The sequence below is a fragment of the Mytilus californianus genome, unplaced genomic scaffold, assembly GCF_021869535.1.
Source record: "Mytilus californianus isolate M0D057914Y unplaced genomic scaffold, xbMytCali1.0.p SCAF_10, whole genome shotgun sequence".
In the NCBI taxonomy this organism is placed as follows: domain Eukaryota; kingdom Metazoa; phylum Mollusca; class Bivalvia; order Mytilida; family Mytilidae; genus Mytilus; species Mytilus californianus.
This window is the reverse complement of record NW_026262582.1, coordinates 74267882-74288761: the sequence shown is the minus strand read 5'-3', so window position 1 is coordinate 74288761 and position 20880 is coordinate 74267882. Positions and strand designations below refer to the sequence as shown.

At 34.6% G+C, this 20880-nt stretch overlaps 1 protein-coding gene and 2 long non-coding RNA genes across 3 annotated transcripts in view; all 3 read left to right on the top strand.

Moving 5' to 3' along the window:
* Positions 1-20880, top strand: part of LOC127718520 (interferon alpha-inducible protein 27-like protein 2) — an 83858-nt gene that overhangs the window by 54259 nt on the left and 8719 nt on the right. The window lies entirely within an intron of this gene.
* Positions 633-2926, top strand: LOC127718524 (uncharacterized). Its single transcript, XR_007989871.1, has 2 exons — positions 633-764; positions 2446-2926. It is a non-coding gene; the product is annotated as an uncharacterized LOC127718524 (long non-coding RNA).
* LOC127718526 (uncharacterized) lies at positions 4580-15200 on the top strand. Its single transcript, XR_007989877.1, has 2 exons — positions 4580-4903; positions 14812-15200. It is a non-coding gene; the product is annotated as an uncharacterized LOC127718526 (long non-coding RNA).

Here is a 20880-nt window from a genome sequence, read left to right as displayed (position 1 = left end):
GATGTAAGGAAACAACATATTTTTCTATTTATTTATGAATAACTGCAGTGTGTCTACTTACAATTTAAATTTTGAAACCCATTGAAATATTTCGAAATTGTTCGAAAAGACTTCCAAAATTTCATAAATTTGGTGTAAAATGACGTTGGGCATAGATAACATAAACAAGCTCCGTTGGTCATGATACTATTTGGCGTCAATTTTTAAAACAGAATAATAAAGTGCTTACAACAAACATAACTGGTTTGTCCATGTTTTTATTATAAAAAGTGGTAAATTTGGAAAATGTTAGTATTGTCGCATATGGCAGAATGAATACTACAGTTTTCCCTTAATAATTAATGTTTTTATTTGTCATGATCAAACCGATGGGTGACAATATGGGATCTCAATCTCTCATATACAGAGATTTCATTTGCAGATGTTCGAAATTAAATCATGGACAGTTAAATTTTATTATGGGCCGCATTTAAGGGTTTGGAAAGTTCTCAATATTGGTTGCACCCATAGATGAAAAATTTCACATTCTGTGTCTGAGTATATATTTATTAAATATGGAAATAAAAGCTTTTTAAAAAACTAATAAAAGTTGTTTGCATTTTTATTTTCATTTTTTATGTACAATTATCAAAATTCCCAATACTATAAATATGTCTTATATGTGTGTCACGTGCGTTTAATTATATGACCTGAAAAACATCAAACACAATTATACCGAGTATTCCGGGGGAATAAACTAGGAGATACACATACATTTCTACCGTGTAAGTACAAATATCAAAACTAAATTACACCTGTAATCTTAAAATCTGATTGATGTATATATAAATTAAAATTATTTAATGTTTAATTTTAACCGTAACCATCATTATTACAATATCTTTTAATTCTACATACAAATCTAATGTAGTAGTCCGATTCCTTTTTAAATGTAATACGACAACTTTTGCTATTAAATTTATTCATTAGTTCAGAAAAGGTGCTCATTATGGCTCCAAAGAACACTAGAGTAAATATTGGTTGTACAAACCAACTTGTACAGAGGGAGGTTTGTTGAATGACCAGAACAGCAATCTATTCATCGAAAGACAAAAAAATATCAACGGGTGAACCCTTTTTATATTTAAATGATATTGTATGGTAATGTTTACAAGTTTATTTTTTTATATTTTCATATCATATAAACTGCTAAGGGAGTAAATGATTAGCCTGCGTTGTCTGCTGTTGGTTGTACCGTACATAACATTAGTTCATTGTCGTAATAGTTAATGTTTCTGAGGCCTATGATGAGAGTGTCAAAATTAATCACCCAAAAAACAGTGATTGAAAAAAAAACAAAATATATGAAAAAGAGTACTAAGCAAAACTTTCTGTTTACATCTTCGTGTACCTTATGTTATGTTTGGTTTTAGTAGATACTTTTAAAAGGAATACAATATGTTTAAATTTAAACAAAAACTAAAATATATAAAGTTAATAAATACATGAGGCAGAATATAAAAATGATCTCTTGGTTACAAGATCTTTGGATTGTTGTCAAAATGATTTTATCATAAAGGTTATAACAAAGTTAAGCATGTCTATATGTCAGCTGTCAGACTATTTAAACGATTCTTTTCTTCAAAGTACAAAAGAAATACGAAAACACAATATTTATTCATAACAGGCTACCTTTAAAAATAAGATATAATTCAACATTTGAAAGATATTTTATCGGAGATACATTTATTAGTTGGGTTCTTTAATTAAAACGATACCCATTTAACCAACTAATTTTTTAATACATGTATATCTGGTGTCAGTTCATAATGGATAGCACGTTAAGGTATGCATTTAATTGAATATTTGTTGGCCCTTTTATCCGAATTAGCGCGTTTAGTTTCTGTTTGGGACCGACGAAGGGTTTCAAGTCAGTCCTTTATTCTCAACCTTTTTAAACTAAGATTGTCTATTACGATATTAGCCAGATATTCATTTTTCGGTTAAATTCCTTAATTAGAAGTTGCTAGTCTTTAAACAAACTGGTTAGTGATGTATTTTTACATTTATTATCAAATCATGCAAATAAACTCATCATAGATACATGTACCAGGATTGAAATTTTGTATTTGCACCAGACGTGCGTTTCGTCTACAAAAGACTCATCAGTGACGCTCGAATAAAAATAAAATAATAAGTACAAAGTTGAAGACCATTGAGGACTAAAAAGTCTTAAAGTTTTACCAAATACAGCTAATGTAATCTATTCCTGAGGTAGAAAAGCCGTAGTATTTCAAAAATTCAAAGAGTATCTTTCAATGACAATCTTACAGATGATAAGACAAGCTTGGTTGATATTTCCTTTGCAATGACTATCGAAAAGAATAATCATATGCACAAACATGTTATCCTATAATACATGTTCATTTAAATCTATTAGCCATACATAGTTTTTGTGTGTTATAGGTTTTAACTTTATCTACATAGAAGATGAGTGATCAAAACATTGGAGGCTGGACATCGAATGATGTTTGGTATTTAACAAAGAAATACGGAGGACCAGTCGTAGCAGGGGCATGTGTAGTAGGTGCAGTACCCGTTGTACTTTATGCATTTGGCTTTACCGGGTGTGGTATAGCAGCTGGGACATTGGCACCTAAAGTTATGGCTTGGTCAGCCGTTGCCAACGGTGGAGGCGTAGCTTCTGGTGGAGTTGTCGCCACACTTCAATCTGCGGGAGCTGCTGGATTTGGTCTTGGTACAAAGTTTGCAATCGGTACAACTGCTGGTGGAATTTTCAGCTATGTTTTCAGAAGTCGCGCAGAAAAGGACGTTGATTGCATGAAAAAAAAATAATAATCTGATATGTTGTGTCACATGCTATAGATATATCATGTTATGGCAATAAAGATTTGAATTGAATTGAATTAAAGATAACCAGTGTTTTATATTCGTTTTGTATTTAAAAACATTTCTTAAAAAGATGTGTTTTCTTTCAAGAAAGTGCCACACTTTCTTGAAATGTAAAAGAATCTCAGACCAAAGTAGTACTAGTACTATATTTTGATATTTTGTTGATAATTTATGAATAACTGCAGTGTGTTTATATCACAGTGAATTTGTGTAATCAGGGATTTTTCAGGGATTATGTCGAATCACTAAAATCGTTAGTGGAATATATATAATCACTAAAAATGACCAGTGATTGTATATAGTTACTGGACATTTTACAAATTATTTTACAAATTCGCTACTATGAATTCAGGGAATATGAATAATAAAAAAATCAAATATTGACAATAATTATTTGGTTTCTTTATTCGAGTGCTGAAGGTCGTGGGTTCGAACCACGTCCGGTTCAAACCAAAGACTTTAAAATTGGTATTTGCTGCTGCTCCGCTAAGCATCAGGCATTAAGGTGTAAGAGCAAAGACTTATCGCCTCGAAATCAGAATAATGTGTCTGGGTAAGTTATCATGTCTTCCTGCCGACTGTTACCTTGTGAACTAGCACGTTATAATCCTGCTCAGTGTGTCGGTCTAATACAAAGCTTGTTATCTTTTCATATTAAATTAACATGTTCTCGTCCTGAATATGCATATTAATTTGCCGGTGGACGTTCAGCAGTCGTCCATCATCATCATCATCATCTTATTCTCTTATTTCTATAAAGTTTAAGGGAACGGTTTTGATATATGAACTACTAGATAAATCTTAAGTGAACACATTTTATAGTAATATTTTTTATTAACTGATGAACCAAATTATTTTACAAACACATTTTAATAAGTATGATACAGGCACAGATGTTGCTTGCGTTGGAGTAAACGTATGCTCAACAGTTTCTGCAAATTGCAGAGGAAAAAAACAAAGTGTAAGATATGGACAAGGAAGTTCTTCGAAAATATGGAATGGAACAAGATATTTGAAGCACAAATTAGTTTATTCTGTGAGGAATTTGTTTTTCGGCTTCAGAGGGCTTTGGTCTTTTGATAGATGGGTAAAAACACCAAATCTACAATTTTGGAAAAAATCATTTTTAATGTTTGACAACTTTTATTTTGAAAGGTAGGGTGATGAAATCAAATGTCTTTATTTTTAGATTGGAAAACTATTGTATCTTGAAACTAGGGCGATAAAATGACGATATGTTTAAATTTGAAGGCGAGTAATATAAAATGTAAATAACTCACTTATGAGACAACCATACAAGAACAATAACAAAGCAAAGGAGATGTATCAACAGGCGGGTGCCTATACAACATATCTAAATCGCATCAAGTGTATATGCATTGCGTTATAAATTCTGTCATCGATACCAAATTACCCATATGACAATTAATCATAAAAAGAGACAACCACTGACCAATGTTGCTGACCTAAATTAGTAATCATGTTGCGAAGTCAAACTATTTTCTTTTATATCTTAAACTGTAATACTCCCTCAATCTCGTTCTGTCGATTATATGCAACGAAATTATACACTGTCCGATAAACCCAAATGCGAAAAAAAATGTGTTGCCTTCTAATTGTTTTCTGTTTATTTCCATAGATTGTTTGCTGTCAAATTGACGTATTGCAATTATTTTAGTATCTCATTTTAAACCTATCTTATTTAAAAAAAAAAGGCAGTAACTTATATCATGAAATCTTTTAGGACAGCTTTGAGGACCTAAAAAAACTGTGATGAATTGTTATATTCATTTCCTATGTATCTGACACACTTAAGGCATGTTAAAAAAGCTAATATTTGAACTTTCATCTTTGATGTACTTTTCCTTTTAAAATCGATGAGCCATTGGTATTTCAAATATCATGTTTAGCTTTACATGTGTGCCACGTAGATAGTTATCTGAATGAGTTAAAACGTAAAAAAATATTAGAGATGGTAGAAAATAGAAGCAGTACATTAACTTAATGTCATGTAAGTGCATATATCAATAACTTAATTAAGATTAAGTATTGTTGATACATATGAAATATGATTCTATAATGTTTAATTAACTGTTAACTTGAAATCGTTAATACTTGTGAAACACAAGTATAAACGATTTCAAGTTAATAGAATATTGTCTTACATTGTCTGGTGACATCAACTGTTTTTTTTTTAAATAATGGTATTAGACACAAGTAGAAAATTGAACTGTATCTAGAGAATCGAATTTTGTCTTTGCTGTTGATGTTTATAATGTTAGAAAAACATCTGTTTCGCAAACGTTCGAAATTTGATACGTTTGGTCGATAAATAGTATTACAGTAAACAGCCAGGTAACAAGGTTGTTTAGAGATTTTTAGCTCTTAAAGTCATATGAAACTTCAAATTAAAAAAATGAATGCATATGTTTTTATAACTAAGTGGCTAGTTTTTTATTATAACTCTTATGTACATATATATTTTTCTGAAGAAAATTCTTAAATCTTCCAAATTTAAAAGAAATTTACTTTTTTTTTATTGTTGGCTTCCAAGACAACAACTTGCCGACATCTTTTCCGTATGCCATTACCTCAGCGTGACCTTTCTCGTAAAAATCCGGTAATCGCAATACGCAAATTTAAAGGGGAAACCCAAATTGACAGAGAAAGTCAACAAACGTAAACATCGCTCCGTCATCGAAATAAACTATATCTTATTGTACAATTTTTACGCGTGCCTACCTGAATATCCATGTTTCTTTGTTGTAGTTTACAAAGGTGACAATCGGTAAACTTCGACTTTAAAACACGACCATTAATTAGCTGTCATATTTTCACAACAACACTGACTGAGTATAATATTTTTTTGACGATTCTACGAAATGGATGCGTAAAAAACGATAAAACCGTGCACAGAAGACTAAGTTTATGATATATGCATGCATTGGTTCGAGAATTGGATTAACATTATTTTTCACCAGTCACTCGTTTCAGACTTTAACGCGAGATTTATGATCGACCTTTTTTGTGTTTCATTTTGAACAGCAAGTATATACTTCCATTTTTGTAAGACTAGACCATTCTCATTGTACCTTATATATTATAAATATCTAATATAATTTAATATAATATAAAGAAAAAATAGATTGTAGAACCTTTGTATTTAATATGTACTTTTGATCATATAGCTCTTCTACTGTTTTGGTTATTATATTTCTTGATTTATTTCACTTGACTGGGGGGGGGGGGGGGGGAAGGGGGGGTAACCAGTTCGCTCATCATAGACCAGTCCATCTATAGACAGGTGTTTTAGGATAAACTCATCAATGAAGTATCCAGTTATGGTCATTGATCCGGTTAAAATATGTAAACAATATATGTGTTTCCGCAAAAAAAATAATGAGAAACAGTCGTCGATTTTCTTGTAAAGCAAAGTTTAAAAACATGTAAAATTTGTCACATTTTGGAATTTGTGAATATGAAAGTCAAACTATGACGACATCAGTTGCAGAATATGCATATCTCGTTATTCTATAACGTTTTGAAATACTTTTTTCCTTCCTTATATTCCAATGTTTTAAGGAGGAGGGGTGGACGGGGCTACGTTGCAAATAAAATTGATCATATTGAAGGAAGGAAAAAATAGGGTCTAAATATTTCCTTTTTTTATAGATTTTTTTTATAAATCACGTTTAAAATAAATCTCATAATCAGAAAAGTTTCAAACAGAATAACACAATATCCGATACTTTAAAATACTCTGCTTTTGCACATATAAATGCTATAAATTTTAAACTATTCTATTCATCCCATATCGTACACTCAGGTCTTTTGCATATCTGTGATATTTATACACCGAGAGATATGTGTGTCTGGATAAGACACCCCGTCGGCCGGAGGCCTTAGGGGTTTCTTATCAAGACACGCCGTATCCCAGGGTGTATAACTAACTTACACCCTAAGCTAAACCCTATATTTGTTAACATTGATTATTAAAAGAAAAGGAACGGATAGCGTATTTATTGACAATATAAAACCATGATTTATATGTTTTTTCATTTATTTTTTTTTTACATGAAACGCCACTAGTAACCTAATTTGTCTATCTTCGTTCAAACCTTGACAAGTGAGAAGATTTTACAAATGTCAAAGTTGCTGTTTTTAATATTCCCGTTAAATCCATGTGCTAATATGAATCAGCATGTCAAGGTTGACTGTTTCGTGCATTCTTAGTACAAAACAAAATACATCATGCTTTTTGTATGCAGTTGTCAATTTGGTCGAGGTATAAGACGGACGACATTTTGAGTCAAGCGTTGGATTTGGTAGAAGAGACTAAAGATAAAGCCTATATTATAATCCAAAGTATTTATACCTGTTTAATTAAGGTAATCATAAATGTATTTTACATATGGTACGGTTTTAATAGAAAAGAAAGCCACCCCCCCCCCCCCCCTTTCTTAAGGATAAACAAACATTCATATTCGGACATACTGAGGGAAAGGTGTGTCTGGATTAGAAACCCGAAGACCCGACACGCTCAACATACAAAAATACAGATTGAATATTAAGGAACTCTTTTTTTTCTAGGGGCAATCCGAAAGGGGGGGAGGGGGTCCGGGAGTAAAGATCAATACTTTAGAATAGAGACCTATGACTGGGATCATAAATTTTTATCTTCAAACAAAGCAGAATTTAAAGATATTTTTTTTGTTTAAAAAATAGATACTTTTTCAAAGATTTTTTTCGCTATTGGAATTTCCTAAAATGTGTTTTTTTATATCTTGAAACATTTTTTATGCTAATGTTATTTAAAAAATAATCAATTTCTATTGTTATGAATTACAATGGACTGTGTTTTCAGGATGTAGCCGCTCGTCACACCCTGTGGCCAAAATCCATTGTCATTCGTAACAATAGATATATTCAATTTACACTTGTTTCAGAAATAGAAACTATGAAGTATAACAATAGAGCTGGGGTGTAAGTTTTGTGACACTGGTAGGTGATTAGAAATTAGTTACAATAACTATAACGGCAACGGCAATCATCCTTATCACACACATCTTCGAATAGACTGTCCTTGTGTAAATTGACACGTAAGCTCCGCCCGATCAGTTGAAATAACCTTGGTAATACATATACTCGGCTTTCAGTTATTCGGCATGGAGCGTTCCTGATGAAGATTAGTCAAACAAATCTTTTCGGACGCAAGAAATAAATAATGTGTTGTTTTAAAAAATAATAAACTACAATGGCATATGTCCTGTTTTATTTGTTGGACATAATTAATAACTTAATGGGTTTTCAAATATCAAATATATAATTATAAGTATTGAAATTGGGCTGTATATTATATGTTGCAGACGTCTATTGGTAGTTTAAAAAAATCCGTTTTCATTGATCCGCTAGGTGTAGCCATGTAAACTCAATTTGCGACAGTAAATTATATATGGACGTCCGCATGAGGGTTATATGCTATGTTTGCGGGGTAAGATTTGGATATACCACCATAATAGGCTCTATTGTCCGGAACTGTTAATTATGTTTTAGCTCGCTCTCTCTCTTCGCTCTCCATTGTAAACCAAACATCACTGTATACATGTGTTAGACTAAATCAGTATTAAACAAGTAACATTCAATTGCAGTTAAGTAACGACTTAATGCCCTTGTGTAGTTTCATCCTAACTGGCGTGGTGGCAGCGTGATTCGAATTTACGCCTACAAGAAAGGTTAATTATTCATCACATTGTTGAGACAAACATCGGGACAGACTCAAACCTGTCTAGGTCACTCGTAAATAAATATTTACCGTGAAACTTAAACTGCAGTATACATAACCAAGAACATTTAACACAATGTCTAATACACACAGAGCACCTAAACAGTGGTGCCTTACTAAAATTGAAACTGTAAATTCATTTGAAAACTGGAGACAAAACATAATATACACGTTATCATGAGACCCACATTTTGCACCATTCTTAGATGACGGCGTGCAATGGGTAAAGAAACTAGGAATGATCCCAACCGTGGCTTTTTTAAATGATGATGAAGTTGTTGCCGAAGCAAACAGGCGTACACGTGAACAAAAAGTCAGCATGTTAGAATTAATGCTAGGTCAAATAGTCAATTATTGCCCTGTTATCTCTAGAAACACAATTGTGAAAATTTCTACTTCGACTGAAAATATATGGCAAATCATCCGTTTACATTATGGATTCCGGTCCACGGATGCTCATTTTATAGACTTTTCCGCAATATATTTCGAATTGAACGAACGTCCAAGAGACCTTTATCAACGAATAATGGCTTTTGTTGAAGACAACCTGCTCCGACGGGATACTCAAATAACGCATCACGGGGGCGCAATCGAGGAAGATGAAGAAATGACACCTTCACTTGAAAACTTTGTCGTTCTAACATGGTTTAGACTAATACATACAGACCTACCGAAACTATTCAAACAAAGATATGGAACAGAATTGAGATCGAGGACATTGTCGTCAATTAAACCGGAAGTTTCGCAAGCGCTAGATTCATTACTTGAGGAACTCCGGAATTCTGAGGATGCAAAAGTTATGCGAGCATCTACTTCCAGCAAAATCTAAGTTCGTGCATGAAGAAAGACAATCGTATCCACGCTCTGTAAAAAGCTGTCCGTTATGTAAAGCCGCAGGCAGACCCGACCGCCACTTCCTAAGCAAGTGCTCTTTCTTACCGAACAGTGATCGGAAGTACATGGTAAAAGCCCGACAAATTGCCGGAATATTTGATAATTCAGATGACGAATCATCAGACGTAGAAGTCGACACTGTTTTTAAACCTACTCATTCAGTAAACCAAGTCCAAGTCCGTCAGTCTCCGTATCTTGACGTGTTCCATACACATTATAACACACGTTTAACTATTGATAGAGGTGCGACCGGCAATATGTTACGTGCATCGGGAGCTAAACGAATGGGGATTGAAATAAAATCTAGCTCTCAATCTGCACATCAGGCCGATGGATCCTCACCCCTCAAATTCATTGGGGAAGTGCACACCACCTTCACACGTGATGGACGTGAACTACATTTTGATGGTTTAGTCGTCGAAACTTTGGGTGTGGACATCTTGGCTGGTATTCCTTTTATGGAAAAAATGACATTTCTATCCGTCCATCTAAACGTCAAGTAATACTGGGTAACAATACCGTTTATACATATGGCTCTGTTCAAAACATGTCCGAACATCGTACAGTCCGTCGGGCACACGTTTTACGTGCTCCATCTCAATTTACAACTATTTGGCCAGGCGATTTTCTTGAAATGCAATTACCATCTGATATCTTAACTGATGATACATTCGCCATTGAACCAAGATAAGAGTCGTATATTTCATCAATACATGCTGGAAAGGACTCAAACGTGTGGCCCCCGCCAAACTTGATTACAAGCGTTGCTGGCAGAATTCGTATTCCTAATTTGACACAGAAACCCCATAGTTTAAGACGCAACGAACACTTTTCTCAAATACGGTCAACATATATTCCAGAGTGTAAAAGTGAAGCTGTCGAATCCTCTGAAAACAATGATAAAATAAATCACCCAAGATTGACAAATTATTCAGAATCAGTCAAAGTTGACCCAGATAATTTGTAATCTGAAGAGATAAAAGTAAAATTCAGGGAAACATTGAATAACTATGATGATGTTTTTGATCCATATTTTAAGGGACATAATGGCGCCGCCGGTCCATTTTAAGCTAGAGTAAACATGGGACCAGTACAACCCTGCAACGCAAAGGCCGTGTTCCGCAATATTTCCGTAATTAACTAGTAGAACTTGAAGCAATTGGTGTTTTCAAACGCCCAGAAGATATTGGTGTATCTGTAGAGTATGTGAACCCGTCTTTTTTAGTTAAAAAAACCAAATGACAGTTTCCGTTTAGTTAACGCTTTTGCAGACGTAGGTCGATATAGCAAACCCCAACCGTCACTCATGCCAGATGTTGACTCAACCTTACGTCAAATAGCACAGTGGAAATACATAATAGCTACTGACCTTACAAAATCGTTCTACCAAATTCCACTTTCGAGTGATTCCATAAAATACTGTGGTGTAGTAACCCCCTTTAAAGGTGTACGTGTGTATGTGCGTTCTGCAATGGGCATGCCAGGCTCAGAAACAGCACTGGAGGAGCTTATGTGTCGTGTCTTAGGTGACCTTTTAGAAGAAGGTGTTGTAGCTAAAATAGCCGATGATCTTTATTGCGGTGGAAATACCCAACTCAAATTACTACAAAACTGGACAAGGGTTCTACAGGCTCTGCATCGTATTTCTACTTATCAGTTTGTCCACCCCCAGCCAAAGTATGTGGTTTGCGGTCTTTTATTGGAGCGTATAAAGTACTAGCACGAGTAATACCAGATTGTGCTTCATTACTGGGTAAACTTGAAGATGTTGTAGCCGGTCGAGAATCTAAAGAAACTATAAAATGGTCAGACGAACTTACCGATATATTTTCACAGGCTCAGAAAGCTCTTTCAACAAATCGTTCAATATTTTTACCTCAACCAAATGATCAACTATGGATTGTTACCGATGGTTCTGTGAAAAAAACATGCCTTAGGTGCTACCCTTTACATAAAAGAGGGATGAAAGATACATAACACGTGATGATAAAATACATGTATCTGGATGTTTTAGCGCAAAACTGCGACAACGCCAATTAACGTGAAATCGAAGCACTTTCTATTGCCTCAGCGATTAAGCACTTTAGTCCGTATATCATACAATCAAAACATAATTCTTGCATACTGACCGATAGTTAACCCTGTGTTCGTGCATTCGAGAAGCTGTGAAGGGGAGAATTTTCAGCAAGCCTACGTGTTTCAACATTTCTATAGCCTATAGCCTATAGATATCAAGTAACAGTAAGACATGTAGCAGGAGCTGCTATACTTCCGTCCGATTTTTCAAGTCGCAATGCACCAGACTGTGAGGATTCAGCCTGTCAAATCTGTACATTTGTGCAATTTACCGAAAGTTCAGTTGTTAGACATATCTCTACAAAAGACATTCTTGAAGGGATTCAAAAACTTCCGTTTACAAGCAGGAATGTCTGGTTATCAATCCAAACAGAGTGCTCGGACTTACGGCGAACACATGCGCACTTGCGCCAAGGGAGCCGACCGTCAAAACAACTTACTAATGTAAAGGATATTAAACGCTATCCGATCAATGCGTGTATTGCTAAGGACGGTCTACTTGTTGTCAAGAGGAACGAGCCAATGGCTCCTACACGAGAATGTATTGTTGTTCCTCGTCAGGTTTTAGATGGACTACTTACATCCTTACATATTAAACTCGACCATCCTTCAACCTATTAACTTAATCTGTCGTATACCGTTACTTTTTCACACTGGATATGGATAAAGCAATTGAAACTGTAAGTAATGGATGTCATCAATGTGCCGCTCTTCAAAAAATTCCTCACAAGTTAAATTTACAATCTACAGGTGACCCACCAGAGACAATAGGGTCTGCATTTGCTGCAGATGTGATGAAGCGTGAACGACAGCTTATCCTTGTTGTACGCGAATATGTTACATCATACACAGCTGCTTGCATGATCACAGACGAGCGCCATGAAACGTTACGTGAATCTTTATTGTGTCTTTGTGTTGAATTATACCCACTCGATGGACCATTTGCTGTCGTTCGTACCGACCCTGCTCCAGGATTTCAAGCCCTTGTCAAAAATGAACTTTTGTGTCGACATAGAATTACCATAGAAGTTGGTCGTGTCAAAAATAAAAACAAAAACCCTGTTGCCGACAAGGCAATTCAAGAGTTAGAAGACGAATTTTGCGACAAGACCCGAATACACGATGTATATCACCTCTGTCACTCTCGTTAGCTATTGCCCGTTTAAACTCTCGAATTCAAAACCGCGGGTTATCTGCAAGAGAAATGTGGACTCAACGTGATCAATTCTCAAACAACCAAATACCATTGACAGATCAGCATCAACATGAGTTACGAAAGTCGAACCAAAGTTACAGCGAAATTTGATCAGCATCAACATGAGTTACGAAAGTCGAACCAAAGTTACAGCGAAATTTCTAAAGCTCCCTCTGGAGCTCTACCAGAATCTCCGCATTTAGAAGTTGGTGATCTGGTTTACCTATATAATGACCGAAACAAAACTTGTGCTCGTTACCGATATCTAGTTGTTTCTACAGACAATTACTGGTGCAACATAAGAAAATTCGTTGGTTCTCAGTTGCGCAATACATCCTACCGTGTAAGGAGGAGTGATTGTTACAAAGTTCCATCACTATTGAACAATATAAGCCAACAGCGTTCTTATAATCACGACAATTATGCATCTTCCGATGAGGACGATAATACCGCGAAAACACCTAGCCCGCCTAAACCTCCTGACATTCCGAATGTAATATCCATTCCTCATTTACAGGAGTTAGAACAAGAACTTTTCGAAAACGAAAAAAGTGACTTAAGCTTACCAATAGGCGAAAATGAATTACAACACGAACCTGATGATCAAGTAAACACCGATGTAATTCGACGATCCACACGGGAACGCCGTCCTCCTAAATAGGCTCTATTGTCCAGAACTGTGTTTTAGCTCGCTCTCTCTCTTCGCTCTCCATTGTAAACCAAACATCACTGTATACACGTGTTAGACTAAATCAGTATTAAACAAGTAACATTCAATTGCAGTTAAGTAATGACTTAATGCCCTTGTGTAGTTTCATCCTAACTGGCGTACAGCTCATCGTGTTTTCAGGAACGACAAAAGAAATGATTTTAACTTCCTAAATGTGAACGTTCAATTTCCATATAGCAACTTTCCAGCAGCGCCTGCATATATGGAGTATATGTCTCCAAGTTAATACGACATGCAAAAGCTTGCATTTGCTGTCATGATTTCAGTGAAAGAGGGTTAGGGATGAGGTTGAAATCATCTTTTCGAACACTTAACGGACGCCATTACGAGTTTGTTGCTGTTATGAAATATCTGTCTCACAGATCACGAATGATTTATCGTAACCACCATCCCGTTCTCTTTTCTTCTAATGTGACCTACCGAATTTGAATTAATATCAGGTTTGTAATTACAAAAACAACACGACAGGTGTCACAAGTTAAAGAGGATCTGCTTATCCTTCAGGAGCACATAAAATCACAAGAAACTACCACCGGTTTTTCGTGGGGTTAATATTGTCCAGTCCTTATTTTTTTATGAAGTGTTGTTTGTCTTTTTGTCGTTATTTTGTCATGACGTACGTTATCAGTTTGTTTTTGACTAATGAGGGTGATTATCCCTTTGGTATCTTTCGACTCTTTTTATACACCCTAATTGTTTGGTTTGGTGCGTTTCTGATGAAGATAAAAACGAGAAAAAAGCTTAGGATGAATGAATAGTATATTAAAGTGTTATTTTCGTGTAAAACGAAATTTCAATAATTTCATTTGAGTCAGTGTTCAAGGAGAAAATTTCCCAGAAATATTGAACTTGCATTTAACGTAAAAACTCGTGTGAACTTAAAGTTAATTCTCATAGATCTTATGTGTTACTGAATCACGAGAAATCATGAAAAATTAACGTGACTTAACGTTGCCCGTATGTAAATAATTGAAAGATCGAACAAAAATTTAATTGACTGTCGTGTTTAATGAGCCACGTGGAATGCGTTTGATTTTGATGTTATACGGAATCCCCCCCTCCCCCAAAAAAACTGTTTTAAAATCATTCAAGTTAACTTGTTTCAACCATTCGCCTCAGTGTGAACGCAGGCTTATCTTTGTAACGTCTTCCGAAATGGAAAACAATCCATAATACTAATGCAGCTATATATCAAAAACTTACATTTGCATATTTAGATGATATATTAATTTATCTTCATAGACGAAATTGAGCAAGCAAGTGAGAAGAAAGCGCCAATTAATGGAACTGAGCAAGAATTTGAGAAGAAATCGCTCGTCAGTGGTATTTGGTTTGTAACAAAGAAATATGGATGGGCTGTATTAATAGGTGTAGGTGTAGTATTTGTAGAACTTCTTGCCGTTGCTCTACAACCAAATTTAATTGCAGGATCTTTCAGTATGTCATTCCACACCCGTTGGTACCATCGGTGGATGCATATGTATAACTATATTATGAGAGGCTGTTCGGAGAAGGACATGGACTGTATGAACAGTTTCACTTTATCTTCTTTAGTGGATGCATATATCATGGGAGGCTGTTCGGAAAAAGATATTTACTGTATGAAGAAATAAAAATTACTTCCACACTTCTATTTGAGTTAATTGATTATTCCCTGATTTTATATCCGATTATATAGCAGACCTTACATTGTATCATTCCACCAAATAATTTACTCTTGGCTTTACTAAGACACTTTGTGTTTCCGACGTATGTTTAATCAATTTTATTTCTACAATATTTTTTCGGAATACATTTTTTATACGTTCTTTAATTTTGATTTTCCATTGATTGACGAATAAACTCGACTCTGAAGAGCTTGTTTCGCTCACCTTGGTCTATGTGCATATTCACTGACAAGGGACACTCTCCAAAATTGTAGACGATTATAGGATTCATGACCAAAATAATTCTGTTTTGATGATCTTGTATTGCTGATCATTTAGTCTATTTAGTTGCTCTCTATCTTCTTTAGTTTTTGCTCAAAACAAAAAACGGGGTAAAAAAAAATCCCAATTTATTTGTCTTGCTGATCATTCTTGCAGTTTAATATTTTTCTTTCTCTAATTCTTCGTCAATTTATCCCTTTCTGCACCCATTGTATAAAAAAAATTTAATCAACGTGTGGTTCATTTGATCTCAGTTCTTCATTGGTTAAAATCCGATTGTGACGTCGAATTTTCTTGCTTTCCTCTGAATTTCCTATTGTGACGGCATGAAAAAAGGCGACCATGCCTGATGACGTCACATAGAAAGAACACATCTTTTTGCAGATCATTCAAAAAGAAGGAATTAGTTTGCCTGCATATTGTTTGAAAATCATTAGAGAAACAGATTCCACCACCAAATCTCGTGTAATACGATATTTATACACTCTCGACAGTTAAATTTTAAATATTTAAAACGCTCGGCGAGCCTCGCGTTTTAAATTTGAAAATTTAACTGTCTCGAGTGGATAAATATCGTATCACACTCGATGCAGTGGTAGAATCTATATTTCTCTAATTCTTCGTCAATTTATCCCTTTCTGCACCCATTGTATAAAAAAAATTTAATCAACGTGTGGTTCGTTTGATCTCAGTTCTTCATTGGTTAAAATCCGATTGTGACGTCGAATTTTCTTGCTTTCCTCTGAATTTCCTATTGTGACGGCATGAAAAAAGGCGACCATGCCTGATGACGTCACATAGAAAGAACACATCTTTTTGCAGATCTTTTTACTTGCCTGCGTATTGTTTGAAAATCATTAGAGAAACAGATTCCACCACCAAATCTCGTGTAATACGATATTTATCCACTCTCGACAGTTAAATTTTAAATATTTAAAACGCTCGGCGTACCTCGCGTTTTAAATTTGAAAATTTAACTGTCTCGAGTGGATAAATATCGTATCACACTCGATGCAGTGGTAGAATCTATATTTATCTATTTTAGATTTCAAGATAATAGGCAATAATATAAAAATGGTAAAGTTTGTCATTCAAGGGCAATTACTCCTATGAGAAGTTGTCTGACAGTCTTGATGTATAAGTCTTGACGTAAAATTGGTAAAGCTCAATATTCTGAAAATGTTTGCTCCTTTATTTTTTTTAATTTTTTTTTTGGTTGACAGGCGGGGTCACCGGACACATTTTTAAACTAAATACCCCAATGATGATTGTGGCCAAGGTTGGTTTGTCCAAGTAGTCAGAGGAGATTTTGGGTTAAGTAAACGGACGACCGGGACACCAAGTGATGACAAAAGTTCACTTGGCCCATTGGGAATAGAAATAGAAATAGAATTAGAAATAGAAATAGAAAAAGAAATAGAAATAAAAATAGAAATTCTTTATTATACCAATTACAGACCCTTACGGATTTTAAGTTTCATATCACAGTTACAATGATTTGTATGCCCCCGCGACAAAATGTCAGGGGCATATTAATTTAACCCTGTCCGTCCGTCTGTCCGTTTGTCCGTCCGTCAGGATAAGGATACATTGTTTGTCCGGCGATCTCTTCCGACAGTTTTGAAGGTACAACTTTAATATTTTGTAGGATGTTCACATAATGAAGGTGTGTATGGTTACAGGATTTTGTTTTTTTTCAAATATTCTGAAAAGGACAGGTAGTTGGACTTAGTGTTTTGTTTTTTTTTTTTTTGGTACTAGCTGCATAAAGAGATCATGGTTTGTCCGGCTATCTCCTCCTACAGTTTTGGAGGTACAGCTTTAATATTTTGTAGGATGTTTATACACATAATGGAAGTGTGCATGGCTACAGGTTTTTCTTTTAAATATTCTGAAAATGACAGGTAATTGGACTTAGTCATTTTTTTAGTACTAGGTGACAAAGAGATCATGGTTAGTCCGGCTATCGCCTCCTACAGTTAATGAGGTACAGCTTTAATATTTTGTAGGATGTTTATGCCACAGGATTTTGATTTCTTCTAAATATTTTGAAAATTACAGGTAGTTGGACTTAGTCATGTTTTTTGTATTAGCTGCTTAAAGAGATCATGGTTTGTGCGGCTTTCTCCTGCTACAGTTACATCATCATACATAGTGTTAAATTTATAAATTTCCAAATGTCAGGCGGGGGCATCATTTGTGTCTTACAGACAGCGTAGAAATTTAAAGTTGTATGCCAACATCACTGTTTGTCAAATCTAAAATTTGTAGAAGTTGACTCGCCCTTACTGAAAAAATCAGCCTCCTGCAAATAGTTTCTGTGCAAGTCTGCAGCGAACTTGCTGCAGACTTGCAGCGAACACAGAGTCTGTATTTGCCGCATGTTTGTTGCAAATACGCTGCATGTCTGCTGCAAACAATTTACCATGCAAATGAGTGTTTGCTGCAGACCTGCTGCAAACATTTATATGCAAATTTGTGTTTGCTGAAGACATGCAGCAAACATTTTTATGCAAATTAATCCTTCACCTGCGTGTTTGCAGCAGACCTGCGGCAAACATTTATATTCAAATTAATATTTCTCCTGATTGTTTGCTGCAAACTTGCAGGAACTCCATACATTATACAATTATCAACCAATGTCATGTTGTGTACACATCACATTATCTATATTACACAGCAGATTCTGAAAAAGTTAGGTTGCATCCATACATACATACAATTATTCAAATATTTTATCATTTGCAAAACTATCAAAGCATAATTTAATACCTTTTAAAAATTAATTTAAAGTTTTTTGTTCAAGTACGTGCTCAAATGAATTGCATTCATGATTAGTCTAAAATACAACAAACAAAAAGATTTATTTGAAATTTATCTTGTGCATATGGTTAAAATAATATTGTCACAGAATTCAACTTGACTTATAACAACATAATATTTAATACGCTATAATCTCCAAACATACTGTAGAGTACTGCATATTTGTTACATGTTTGAAAATGTTTTTCAAACCTTCATGCAGGTATTTGTGGAGGGGATGAATTTACACTTCTATGAAGAATTTGTACTTACAAATAATGTCTTTGAAAACGAACCTTTTAGTTTCCAACATAAAATGCCTCCGTGAACACTAATACATAACATGACTCAAACACCATCAACATTTTCAAATTTCAAATCTTTATCTTCAGGAAGTGACCAATAATGCCTAATGCTCAGTCTCTTTATGTAATTCTTGCAATGCTCTTGCAAACATATAGAATTGTCAAAGATTTCTGCAATCTAGCTGCGAACATCTCTTATATTCTTTTTCCTGCAATCTACTGCAAACATAATTGTTTCTGCAAACTTGCCGAAAGCCTGCAGCAAAAAGCTGCAATGTTTGCAGGAGGTTCACAGCTAGCTGCAAACATCTTCAAACTCTGTTAAAGGGTCCCTGCAAGGTTTTTTGTTTGCAACAAACCTGCAGCAAGTCTGCTGCAGATCTGCTGCAAACATTTCAGTTCTGTAAGGGCATGCAAATGGCATAGCAGAAAGGGGGCATTTTCCATATCTAGTTTTCTTTTTAAGACAGTGAAATGATAAAATACAACATAATAGAACACTGAAAAGTTAGTGCATGCACATGAATAGAAAAGTTAGGGGAGACAATCAATAAATATATAAGGAGTATTCCTCTTTGAACAGTAAATAATCTTCGAAGATATGTGATTTGGAAAAAAAGAAGCCCAAACTGAATATATATATAAGGGAAGTTTTCTATCGTGTACATGGAAAAAGCAATTACTGTGGATTCATTATTATTCGTTGGATACCAATTTTCGTGGATTTCGTGGGTACAGGTGAACCACGAATTCAAATGTTCAACGAACTGCAAATTTTCTTTAGGATTGTATGCAGATTTTGGCAAAACCACGAAATTAAATATCCACGAAAATGCAGGTTTTTATCAATCCACGAAAATTGGTACCCACGAAAATAAATGAATCCACAGTAAATTCTTACCGCAAATTGACTACATTTTTTTAAGTTTTGCATCAAAATTACTCAAAGTTTTTTTACATTTTAAATAACATTAACGTTACCAATTCTACTGCAACAGCTGTGCATTTTGATAATCAGTGTCTCTTCAGTGATGCTCGAGGCCAATTAAATTATTAGAAAATCGAAAACTCTTACTGAAGTTCTGATAGAACTCCAAAGAACAAAAAATTAAGCTTAAACCAAGACATTGAATCATACACTCAGCATAGATACCAGGCAAAAAGTTTTGTAAAACAGACAAGTGTTTCCTCTACAAAAGACTCATCAGTGATGCTCGAATAAAAAAAAGTGAAAAAGTTCAAATAAAGTACGAAGTTGACCGACCAATTAGTCAACAGTTTAATCCATACAAAATATCACACGATTAAAGTTGATCGACAATGTTATAATTTGAATCTCGTGTACTATGTTCCTTGATAGTGACTTAGCATGAGGGTCTGGATTGGGTTTTTTTATTTGTAAATTCCTTATCACTCTTATCATTTCAAAAGCATTTATTTCTTTACATTCTATATGTTTCGTTTGTTCTTCTCTATTCTCTTTTTACCCTTATTCTCTATTTTGCCCATGGTTAACCAAATCCAGACCATCAGTTATAAGCCATATTTGTGAAATATATTTCTTTTTCTTTTTGGTTTGATATTTAATGTCTGTTTTCTCTATTCTTTATTTTTCTTATCGTTATTCTCTATTTCAGCTTCCTATTATTCTCTATTCTTTATATTTCGGCCCCCATTATTCTCTTTTTTTTTTAATTTCAGCATCCCGTTATTCTCTATTCTTTATATTTCAGCACCCCATTATTCTCTATTCTGTATATTTCAGCATCCCATTACTCTCTATCCTGTATATCAGCACCCCATTATTCTCTATTCTGTATATTTCAGCACCCCATTATTCTCTTATCTTTATATTTCAGCACCCCATTATTCTCTATCTGTATATCAGCACCCCATTATTCTCTATTCTGTATATTTCAGCACCCCATTATTCTCTTATCTTTATATTTCAGCACCCCATTATTCTCTATTCTTTATATTTCAGCACCCCATTATTCTCTTATCTTTATATTTCAGCACCACATTATTCTCTATTCTTTATATTTCAGCACCCCATTATTCTCTATCCTGTATATTTCAGCACCACATTATTCTCTATTCTTTATATTTCAGCACCCCATTATTCTCTTATCTTTATATTTCAGCACCCCATTATTCTCTATTCTGTATATTTCAGCATCCCATTATTCTCTATCCTGTATATTTCAGCACCCCATTATTCTCTATTCTGTATATTTCAGCACCCCATTATTCTCTATTCTGTATATTTCAGCACC